We start from the raw sequence: 12,866 nt of genomic DNA, 5'->3' as shown, positions 1-12,866 counted from the left end.
CTGCTTCATCCACACCTCTACGTGTATCAGTCTTAAGAAACCTTACCTATTAAGAGGGAAATTGGTGTAAGGTCTGTCTGGTGTTGCGTGCAACCTGAAGTCTATATGAGAAGTGGTAGTCATACTCTTATGAGCAGGTGGTCAGTTTACAATGCCGCAGGTGTGAGTGAAAGCCGGAGTATCACGTGTGACTGCAGTGTATGAAGTGTGATTGAAGTATTCAGATTCCTTTGTCAGCTGAAAGTAGGTTATTAGGATTTCTAAATAACTAAGATGTAACTCAAAAGGGGATTCTGGTAAAAACAAGATGCAGTTGAATTAACAAGCTAAAAGGACACCAGAGTTCTTCTGGTGGCTTTGCATTTAAAAGAAAATATATTGAGTAGCTTATAGAGAGACAGATCCATCATTAATCTATTAAATGGGATGCTGGTTTCTCAAGGGGTATACCTTCTGCTGTTCTTCTGGTGCTTAGCCATGTGCAGCTTTTACTTCAACTACTTAGTATGTATGCAACACCCTTGGTGCAAATTATAAGATCTTGCAGATTTGAGATCGTATCATATGGCGACAACAACTAACTAGTTGGGCATGATCTGGAAAAAGTTAAATCTCTGCTTGTGAGCTGCATGAGAGAAATTTCTGATTGCATGACTAAAAACTGCCTTCAATTAAATGGGGAAAAATACAATAGTACAATTTGGTAAGGCCCAGTAGCTTTGGTCAGCAGACTGGTGGCTTTCTGAGTTAGGCCTTGCCCCATTCTCCAAACAGGTGGTAAAAAAGCTTGCCATTAAAGTGGATCAAACGTTATTCATGAAAGACCAGGTCCGCGTGACCCGGATCAAACGTTATTCATGAAAGACCAGGTCCGCGTGACCTATGGCACTTGTTTTGCCACAATGTGCCTCCTAAGAAAAGTCTTTCTATGCCCTCCCTCCACTTCAAGAAAGACCCTAGTCCAGGCACTAATCACTAGTCACCTGAACTACGGGAATGCACTGCTAGTGGCAGCTAACACACTGCTGTCTAAACTTCAAGTTGTGCAGAACACTGTGGTTTGGATGTCCAGCAAACTCCCTTCACGTGCTTCCTGTGCACCTATCTTTGTAGTACTTAGTAATAATTATTCAAGTGTTTTATTATAAATTGTTTATGTGTATGCTTTATTAGAATATAGTTTAGTCTTGGAAGTCCGAACTTCCACTTGTTCATTCTATGTTCCATCCTTATTAACCTGGTAATGGAATGTTCTGGGCAGATGCTACGCTCGCTTGGAGAGTTAACCTGTTGTCCTGTGGGTTGGCAATAAAGACAAAGTTCCAACTATAAGGCTACTTGATTCTGTACTTTAAGAGGATACTACAGAATTTTGGTGACTACTTGGGATCGTGACTGCCAACCCCAGCATTTTCCGAAAATGTGGGTATTCTTCGTTCTTGCGGCCAAATAATTACAGACATTTTCGCTACATGCTGCTTCACTACTACTTTAGATCATCGAAGTGACTGCCTACAAAGTCGGGTAAAGATTTTTTTTTCTCACCTTCATTAAATTCAAGTTTCTCAATTGCGATTACTACAGTGCTGTTGCCTGCATCCTTTAAAAGTGCCTCGCACGCACTGTCATCATTCTGTATTGGGAGTGGAGCTCCTCGAGCGTTCTGACATCTTCTTTCTTCAACTTGATGACAATTTGACGCATACGCACAGTATTCTGGGATACCTATGCAGGTCACGCTGCGTGATCTTTACGTGCCACCATTCTTTTTTTTTCTCTCTCCCGCGTTTTTTTCATTGTTTAGCAAAGCTACAGCCAAAATTGCATCAGTTCTACACGAGAAGTTCTACGTTTACTTACTTTGATATCGACGGATTGATATCAGCGCTTTCAACATCATACTGCAACTACTGAGTTCTGGTTGGTTTCTTCTTATAATTTTGACTCTTTGATTTTATTTGGGCATGTTTGTTTGACAACATGAAGAGAAGTTCAGGAAGCACAACTTCTTCTCCTAACGTCATTAATAACTTAATGGTGGGCATTAATTTGAATACGCCGAAAGAGTTCCCCACCAATCCGGGTGAGCCTGTTGTCAAATGGGCCGAGTGGAAGGAGTATTTACTTAATTATATTGCCACATTAGAAGATAATAGTGGTACTCTTTCCCCTGAAAGGAAAAAATAATTCTCATGCACTGCCTGGGTCCTGAAGGTCTAAGAGTCTATAACCAAATGCAGAAAGCAGAAAGAGCAGGAGATGTTGATGTTTTTAAGTGTGCAATTCTAGATTTGGATAATCATTTTTCTCCTATTGTTTGGTAGCCATTTCTAGACGCACTTTTTACAAAAGTAAGCAACAGCTGAATGAATCCATTGAAGATTATATTTCTAGTTTGAAAACCCTATCAGTTTCTTGCAAATTTGGAATACTTCATGACAACATGATAAGAGATCAACTAGTTGTTTGCCAAAAAAATAAAAGTATTCAAGACAAGCTTTGATTTGAAGGAGACTCATGCCTTAACGCCTTAACCGCAGCGCTTTTTCTGCCGTGGTGCGGGCGTTTTAAAGGGTGGGCAGGGCTGCGTGGGCCATTGGACTTGCGCAGGACCGAGGAGGGAGCCGGAAGGGGTTAAAGATATTATTTGCCATCATGTTGCAAGGGTGCTTGATGTTATTAGGTTGTGCTGTCTGTTAAGATGCCATAAGCCCAATTCTACGTTTTATGAATATCTTGAGAAACAATTCGAGCTCAAAATCCTCATGTTCTGATAACTGTGTTCTGCTGTAGCCCTTCCTGTTACTAAGCAAATGCAGATTATATTTCCACGTCAATTCTTATCCTTCCACCAAAATTAAACACAGACTGAATTAACTGTATCTGCCTTTGTGTTTCAGTAGCTCGGTCTTGCTTCTGCAAACTTTTTTCTCCCATTAAGTGTGCTTGAAAAACTACGCCTTACAACAACCACTATTATCTCACCTGATTTTAGACTTCTGACCGGTCTTTAATTTCTCTAACAAGATGCAAAGTCTTTAAAGCGGTCAATTAATTGCTCTAGACAATTTGGCAACATTTTGCTGGGTCATCACTATCAGCATTTAGGCCTTTCAATAAAAAAATGTATTGATTCTGTTCATCCACACATTTAAATTCTCACAAGCCCCTTTTAATCTCTAGGTCTGACTTGACTGAGATGTTAGTTGTCTTTTCTTCATCAGTGTATTTTCTTCATGGATTGGCCTTTCTCAACTACTCCATTGTTTGACTGATCAGTTCATCCTCGATCGGCATTGATTTGCTTGTTGTTTGCTAGTGAGATGGAGGGTTCCATGAGTGAGCAATGCCAGGGATCCTTCTCTCTTCTAGGATGAGTTAGTGTTTTTGCCCATTTCCATTCCTATGACATTTTTTCTCCAAGTTTTGCTTACAGCAAACTACAGGGATGGCATAGACTGTGTGCCTCCAACCCAAAAAGTATCTTCAAGCAGTGCATAAGAGCAAGGAAAAGGATTTCTTAGTGGACATTTAATGATCTGAGATCACATTGTCCTAAGGGTGTAACACAAAGTACCCCCAAGACTTCTAATCTCAAGACTCAATAGGTACAAGGGGAGTATATAATAGCCAGTATAGGAATCACAAGTATTGCATTAAATCCTCTCTGCTAGCTTGCCAATCTTCCTTAGGCCTGGCTTCCTTTAACTTTTACTGACAACAGAAAAGCCAGGCCAATCTCCAGATATTCATAGCGCTCAGACCAACTATTTAATATTGTGTACCACTCACATCCATTTATAATTAGGGCAAGAGTGTAGACAATTGTTGTGAAATATCTAGCAGGTTTGATCTAGACTAAGAGCAAGAGTAACAATTCCTGATCATAATCACATATAGTTTCCAACAATTAATATAGAATCTGCATTCGCCATGTGGCTTCAGAACAAAAATAATATTGGAGTCCCTGTTTAAAAGGTAGAATGCCTTATAAACTATTTTTCTAAATCTTCCATACAAAGGGTTGATGTGATCATGAGGAATCTTTGCCCCTAGTAGGAGACCACTCATACTTGCGAAATTGAGTAGTATTGCACCCCTGGACACAAAACATTTGCATAATCCTAGCAAGCTGCAGATAAATCATGATACTCTTAAGGAATGTGATGTGTAGCAACACAAAGATTGCGACTGCAATTTTTCTGTTCTTGGAAAACAGTGCTGCTTACTACATGACAGATGACGCTATGAAGTACCAGACGCTACTAGAAACCCAAGCAGTCTCAGAAACCAGTGGAATGTGTACAGTTTCTATTGCAGTGTCTCCAGATGATAGAGATGTCCCATCAGTATCATCTACCTCTTCTTTTCCTCTGGTTACACTCTTGACACATAAAACTTACCGAAGCCCTAGATTTAATTTGGGCATACAATAACAGGGTCTAAGATGTCAGAATAATAATCATAAGCAAATGAGCACTATCCATGGCAGACACTTGAAATATGGGTGCCTAATTGGGGCCTGCTGTTTGCGAAAGAACAGCCATGTTTCCATCCATCCGTAGGCAATGGCTAAGGAAATGACCTAACCACGGTAAAGGCATACGCACACTCTTCCTCTTCAGCGGCTTAATGTTTTGTGACAGGTTATGTGTAGCTTTAGTTGTCAGAATCTTAGGCATATCTAGTTCCAAAGCAATGGCCTTTGAGGTGTTCAGGGTCTTTCAGTTCAGCGTCCCTGTTGCTGCTGATTCAATCCAATGGAATCCTCACAATGCCAGCTGCAAAGTGGTCCATGGCTTGTATTCAATGTGTGAAACCTATAAACAAGGCAATGTGTGTACGGTTTAACGGACGCGCGTTGGGGTTTCCTCAAAAAGGAAATAAAACATCGCTCTTAAAGTGTTTTTGTGATACTCCGCCAGCAAAACAAAATACAGGACGACTGTAACTGGGGGAATAAACAACGCCTTTGCCGCAAATGCATTTTCGCTCCAAAAGCTGTCACTTTCTTGGCATTATGCTGCCGACAGCAACACAGCCACCCCCATCCGCGGCAAGGCGGGTAACTGGATTTATGATGTAAATAGCTTCTGCCACCCACGTGTACTGTCAAATAATGTATTTCAGAGCACCAATTACCGCGCTGCAATATCGCATCGGCACGGCTATTGCCACGGACAAAACACCAGCCCAGCCTGGATGAGATACCATTTATGGGCGATGAAACAAACTTTGAATCGCTTTATTGACTGAACTGCATCCGTTGCCTTCCCTCTTCATCAAAAACGAATTAGGAACTTGATGCAGCCGACGGGAATGCCGGTTGGTTCAAATCATTTCTCACGGTGTTGTTGAGTCATCTGGAGAACTGCTCTTACCAGGCAGATACGGGCCTCATTTTATATTTAATGTTGCATGCTGATTAAAATTAATGACTCCATAACAAGAGTTCACGTTAAGGGCTTTGTATAAAGAGTTATCCGAAAATTCGAGCAGCAGGCTGCCATTAATGTTAAGGTTTATGTTATTCACTGTTAGGCAACCGTGTTTGCGATTTGCATACTTTTTCAGAGGAATGAATGATTCCAACGAGGGCAGTTGGAATCGAAAATATTTCTGCTGTTCATGAATGTGTCGCTCTTCAGGAAACTCTGCAATAACCAGATGGGCTCATGAAAATATGCTGTCAAATGTTTATTAAAAACCATAGTATGTGCACTCGACACACTATTCATGAAAGGAAAGAAGGACATTAAGACATCAGGGCTTAATATTTATAATGTGTGAGTTAAATTCTCACGTTCTTGGAATTCACAAATAATTCTAAGGTGCTTACATTTCTAATCATGTATACATGTGGAACAAGTAAATGGGCACGTGTACATTTCAGTATCAGAAATGCTACAACGTAGAAAAACACACACCCCTGTGGAGAAAGCCCTTTTGCTAAATCCTCACAAATGTTGCCCATATTACCTACCCACTATGAAAATGGTTTTAATTTCATATTGGACACGTCTTGGACACAGATAAATCTTTGACAATTTTCAAAGTGGGAAATTCAATAAACATCTGGGGCAATAAGCCACAGAGCGCATGTTTTTTGGTGTTTATCATGAGACCACAGCATTATCTTTCATCCACCAGCTATGTATTTCAGTTTTTCCATTACTGTAACACCTGCCGCCTCTGGCGGCGTGTGTGCGTTGGTGCTGACCTGTATAAGTGGTGCGCATAAATGAGAAGTAAATATTAATTTTTCATCTATATCTACGCTAATGCCTCCTATTGACTACTGGGGCTCAGGGCTGCACGTACAAAACATACCCCAACAGCCACTCCTGTAGTAGCTGTGCGCTTTAGAAATATGTTGATCTGTTCATTCATTCGTTTTCACTATACAAGCTGGGACCATTCTCTGAAGTTTATTTGAACATACGCCATGCGCCTGATGGAGCCGTAATCAGTTCAAATACATCTAATTCTACAACTATCTGGAAAAGTTGGACAACACAAGTGATTCACTCGTTCTGGCTCTCGCGGCTGACTTTCACTCAAAAATCGTGTTCTCCCTCTCCAAGTGCACAGCACCTCCTTCTTCTCTGGAGTAACCCAACTGATGTCCTCCACTGGTCGTAATGCTGTGGATAGTCAAGAGTGTGGCAGAAGAGACTCATGCGAGTTGAAGTGAGATCCACCACCTTTAGATGTTGGTGACAGTGCATCTTACCAGCCATGGTATGATGCACAGCTTAACTGGAGGTTGAGGCTGCCAGACCCCGCTAATTGAGCCCAATTAATAATGTACAGATTCTTGGAGTAATACAATTCAAAAAGGTTGAAGAAACTGAACAGAAGAGTACGAACCGGTTAACCCCATGGCTGCTCAGCATATTCCCCTGCTGTGCTGAGAAATCTGAAATCCCACACAAGATGACGAGCTGGGCTCGTCATGAGCGTGTGAGGAGGCTACTTCATGACGAGCCCAGCTCGTCATGAGTGTGGAAGGGGTTAAAACAGGCATCTACTTCTTCACCATAATGACCGTATTTCCACCAAGAAACTTTCTGATACTTGCTGAGAGAAGATTCAATAGTGACCAGGAGACTCAGCTTTATTAACTCTGTGTCAAGCTTTCTAACAGAGGCTGTAGTTCAAATTAAGTTACAGTTACGTAACATTAGGAATTGGCTTATACTGTTATTATGGCCTTCCGCAAGAGTTTGTTGTACCACATTCGATATTTACAGTAATATGTGATGGTCACTACTTAATTCAGGAATAGGCTCTATGATTCAGCTATAAACAAATCTATATCAATTGGTACGAAATGAATTTAAAAGGCCAACTGCATTACGGCCCAAGTTAATTTGCCACTATGTCACCATTAACGCACCCATTCGCAACCCTTTAAATTCACCAACTAGATCCACTCGACAAGCTTAAATAACATCCTACTACACAAGGTTTAGAAAGGATATGCTCTTGTAAATCCCAATATTCACAAACTTCTTTGACTACTTATTTCTGTCACTTAACGGCCGGCGTTTTTGTATTAAATTCACCAACTACAACAGTCTGAAATTGAGACGTAGTCTGAACATTAATGGTGGTTCAGCTACAGGGATCGAGGATCACAAGTCAAGGCAGTGGTAGTACAAGTCCAACCAAACACATTGTCAGGATGTCAGACGGCAGAATGTTATTCTGGTTTGTAGCTTCTTCAAGCAGTACACCACAGGAAATGCACAGGTAAGCAGAGTGACCACTCACAAGTTGGATGGTTGCACTCCCTGTGTCAGTAAGCTCTTCTAGGTGCTAAAAACACAGAGACCACAGCTAGGCTTCTCCTCCTGAACAGTTTCTCCTCCTGCAAGGCTGTGCACTCTCCTTTACCCTCTGGGCAGGCAAGCAGACTTCTAAGCAGAACCACAGCTTCTCCAGCAAGCTGCGCCTTCAGGTAATCCCCCTCACACCTCAGAGATTGACCATCATGAAGACACCAGTTCTGGTCCCACAATAACTGAAGTACTTCACTGAGCACTCCAGCCCTTAGTCATGAATAGTTTGAAACTGGACCAAAGTGGGATGATTTGGGTACCCCTTTTATACACATTTTGCAGCCAGAGGATGGTGATCCACCCACTGTCTAATGTCCTGGCACCAGTTTGAGGTGGTTCTCTTTCAAATGTAATTTTCTTGTTGCAATGCAGATACAGCTTTTTTGCAAGGTGTTGATGTGCTTCCGTCTAGCTTGCAAGAACCGCTATTGTCACCAGGGAAAAAAGACCACTTAATGAAATGGTGCATGACCTACTAGTAACCACCAATCACTCTGATAAGTTAGGTCAGATCCTGGAGCAAAATAAACAACAGTTTGCCATGAAAAGGAGGGTCCATTGTAGGAGAGTATATTAGCCATACCGGGCCACAATCAAAGATAAATTTACATATTCTGACCCTAATTTGGCACTCTATCCACCCTGTTATTCCATATAAACTCTGTGAGCATGGAGATTAGTCACTTAAAGAAATGTGGAATCAGTGTGTAACGTAGGTTCTCCTTAACATATAGGATAGGAGCCGAGGTGTACAATAATTTTCAGAAGGGTCACCCCTACTGGTCATTGTCAGTTGCAGCAGGTTCTAATGATGGAGAATCACTTTTCATTGTTTCTAACATTGGGGAGACATTGCCCACCCAACTCTGTATCTCAATGTGGACTATATGCATCCAAAGTAGCAGATTTGGCCCATAGTCATAAATAGCTGTGATGATAATGAACTTTATTCTACCAGTTCATCTCCTCCACAGGAAAGACACTTCACCATTTTAGACCCATTCACCCTCAACCCCACCTGGGTCTCAATATGTTCAAACCCGTTTTGGCTTTTGGATATGAGCTAGCTGGTTTGCTAGATAAATCAGGAAGACATCAGCATATATAGACACATGCTCTTCCAGCCATGGAAACCACGCATATCCGGTGATGCATTTAGCCCTTAAATACCTTCTTTCCATGTCCAGAACATACAGCAGTGCATACAGAGGGCACCTCTGGTGGGACAATCAACCAGTTGAGAAGGATGCAGAGAGAGCTCCACTCAACCTGCTCTCTGGCAAAAGGCTAGTGATCCACTAGGAGCACCCATGAAACAAATGTGGAACCAAGGTCCATGCCACTGTGGAACATGAGAAGGTAGTTGCAGTTTAGATTTATGAATGCGTCTTCAAAATCAACCACGAGAAGTGCCAGGGGCTCACTAAACTTGTATGCCAATGCCAGGGAATTGAACGCCCTCCCAGTGTTGTGGCAGGTGGACCTACTGGGGTTCATGCCACTTTGATCAGTATGGACCATTGGGGTAATTACTTTAACAAGCCTATTGGCCAACATCTTGATCAGGACTTTGGCCACTATACAGATTAGCAAAGTAGGTCTATAAGACCCATAGAGGCCAGGCAAATTGTTTGATTTCAAGATAGCACTGATGGCAGCCTCCCTGGGCTCTGCAAATTGCTTCCCTTGAGGAAATCAATACTGCTAGGAAAGTATAAACTAGCAAGCCAGGTAGCTTTTAAACAATTCCATCGGGATCCGTTTGGGCATTTTTTTGGCTTGCAGTGCAGGATCACTTCTTTAATTGTAATGTTCCAGTTGAGTGTCGCCCTCTTCTCCTCCAAGAGCATGGCCACAGGGAGGTAGGTGAGTCACAGGGTTGAAGAGTGGTTCCAGGTTTATTTGAGGCCGTGGGCAGCACAGTCTGAAGTGGAATTGTGCAAATGTTTGTGCGTTTGTCTCTATGTCCTCTTATAACTGGTCTGTATCCTACTGTATGCCCCAGATACATTTGCCCTGCACTGCTCTTTGGCATAGCCAGTATACAAACTTTCCCAACTTACTTTCCTGCTAATACACAGTACACCGGGTAGAGAATCATCTCTGTTTGGGTTCGCCTAGCAGAAGCTGCCAATAAGGCAACTTGGATGTCTCTAGTGGGTAAAGGGCTCTTTCTGTTGACTGTCTCGGATTCAGGCCCCCAGTTACAGGATATCTGACTCCATGTGGATAAGCACTTCCTGCCAAACTCTTTTGAGTTGGGGGATAAAGCTTATGGCTTTCCCTCTCATCACAGGTTTAAAGGATTACCCAAAGGGTCTTTAGAGAATATATCCACCCCTTATTTAGCTAAATGTATTGCTTTGTTTCCTCCCTAAGGGCTTCCATTAGCTCTTTACTTGTGAGCAACCAAGCGTTCAGTTGCCACTTAGCCTGCGACCTAGTGCCTTCACTTGCTATGGTTAACTCAATCAGTGTGTTATCGGATAACCACCTTACTGGATCTGTGAATTGAACCATTAAGTTCTCTCACTATCATTTTTCCTGTGGGATGACATGGGAACTGGGGGTTGTTGAAGCACCAGAGTAGCTGTCGTGAAACACTATAAACCCCAAAATGAATCAAACAAAAGCAGAAAAATCCCACAACTCCCCACAGTTTCAAACGACCAATGAATTGAAGATCTGCTCTCAGCAACATCTTTCTCTGTTGCACTGGAAACTCCTCTACAATCACTTGAGGGCAGTCGGCTGCTAGTTGCACTACTGCGGAGTATATCAATTCTAGGTACCAGTCACAGCAGTCACGAAAGAAGAGAACTAGTCTACGTATTCTGTACTTAAACCTACTCCCCTCACCATCAACAGCACCCCCACCCTAGTTCCCGGAGTGTTCATCTTCAATTGAAGTCGTTTTCTTGGAGCTTACCCGCTCTGCCTCTATTGTGTTCCTGTCTTTTGAATTACTATTTGAGTGGGAGCCCAAAACACACCATGGTTCCTCTCTGTGTCGATTCGATCCAAGTCTTAAGCCCGACATCTTTTGTTCCCTGGAAATCCCCTGGAGCCCAGGGCCCAGAAGGGCCTCTTCCTTGTGCACAGATGTTCCTTTCTCTTGCTGTATCTCCTAGCGGCAGGTCGATCTTCAAGGTTGATCACCCAGTAGTGACTTGAGGAACTTCCGTTCTTCCACCTAATCCCACCCTTATTCAAGCAAAGCAAAGAATAACGACTTTGATTGAAAAAAGATCATGAATTTCAAAGGGACAGCAGCATATGTCATATGTGACTTCTTTTTTTCTCATGTGCTGGCCTGTACTTGCAGATGTGGGATTACTTTGGAGACTTCTTCAATTGACATGTTCAAGTCAAGTGTTGCCCTCTTCTATTTCCGATAGCATGGCCATAGTGTGGTGGGTCACAGGGTTTAAGAGTGCTTCCAGGTTTATTTGAGGCCGTGGACAACACAGTCTGGTAGTACTGTGCACATGTTTATGCCTTTGTCTCTATGTTCTCTTATAGATGGTCTGTATCCTACTGTATGCCCCAGATATACTTGCCCTGCACTGTGGCATAGCCAGTATACAAGCTTTCCCATCTTACTTTCCTGCTTATACACCATACTCCAAGAAGAGCCATATCTGCTTGGCAGGACTTAAGTTAAACCCAATGTAATCTATTCACTACTAGGTTGTTAAGAATAACTGACACCCTTATTGTGTCCTTATGATAAAGGTGTGGGAGTCAGTCTCAATGAATCAAGTTCCAGGTGAGATGAAATGCCACCTGCTTGTTGTCATAATTCTGGAATTCAACATCCAAACTTCTCCCTGTAGCTCATGTAAATATTGGATAGAAAGTTTAACGAACTATGGTCAGTGACAAGAGCCTTGAGGCATTCCTAACCATTCCACCACCATTCCATCACAGTAATCCTGTCCCTCCATTTCGCTGCCCTATGGTTGGAAAAAAAAACATTATTAAAGTTAGCTGCCCAACAAGTCTTTCACCCTACCCCTCTTCAGATTCTAGCCAAAATAACTGAGTAATCAAGGCTGACAAATACAGCTGATAATATACAATTTCTTTAACCCCTTCGGGGCTGATGACGAGCTCAGCTCGTCATGAGCGTAACCTGCCGTGCGCTGATGACGAGCTCAGCTCGTCATGTAACGCGGCTTTTTGCGAAACGCAGCGCGAAGCAGGAAAACCGCTAGCGCGCATGCGGTTAATGATGAGTTGTGTTATATAATATGCAGAGAATGAACATTTGGTTTGGCCCTAATGGAAAGATTCAGCCATAGCAAGGTTAATGGTTGCATAATCATGTGCCTGGTGTAGGCAGCGCAAGACAATCAACATAAACAAAAATCATGACTAAGAAATGGTCTTTCCTCAATTCTCACAGAGCATGGCAGCCTGCACAGTTTGCACTACACACCCACAACTTGCTCTGCACAATGTGGATTAGTGCACATGGCTCATGGAAATTACAGATTAAATATGCACTCAGTCAGAATTTATTTAAACCGGCCCACGGTTCCTTGTGTGCAACATAACAGTAATAAAGTTGTGTTCAAATCATCTAGAGACATAACAAGGGTGTTGGGTGGCCCTCAGTTGTCAATTGTCAATAAGCTCACACAAAATACCCTCACAATTGGCCTCTAATCGGTACATTTGAACTTTCAGGTTCTCTTAAATTGAGAGCTAACAAACAGCCATGATGCCATGACATATTTCCGGCCCTCAATACAGTTCGATGCATTGTTTGCAAGGCAGCGGCACACTAGGCAAAGTTAAATATTTTCCTGCACCCTAGTAATCTCGGTAATTAATAAAACAGATACACTTTACAGAACTTGGATTTTCTGGGGCGGTCCTCTGAGCGGATGCCTCCCAAAAAATAGGCCAGTTCGTGACTGGTGGACCAGTATGCTAAGATATGCAAATAGTTAGCAATATAGATGGCTAAACAGGAAGTGCGTCATATGATGAAAAAATATGCGGTTCAGCCGAATT

The 12,866-nt window shown here is 42.4% G+C and overlaps 1 protein-coding gene across 3 annotated transcripts in view; it reads right to left on the bottom strand.

The window, feature by feature from the left end:
- The window catches only part of HIVEP1 (HIVEP zinc finger 1), a 530,052-nt gene that overhangs the window by 163,403 nt on the left and 353,783 nt on the right, over positions 1–12,866 (bottom strand). The window lies entirely within an intron of this gene.

Source organism: Lissotriton helveticus, chromosome 4_1, assembly GCF_964261635.1.
Source record: "Lissotriton helveticus chromosome 4_1, aLisHel1.1, whole genome shotgun sequence".
Lineage (NCBI taxonomy): Eukaryota > Metazoa > Chordata > Amphibia > Caudata > Salamandridae > Lissotriton > Lissotriton helveticus.
This window is presented reverse-complemented; position numbering and strand designations above follow the sequence as displayed.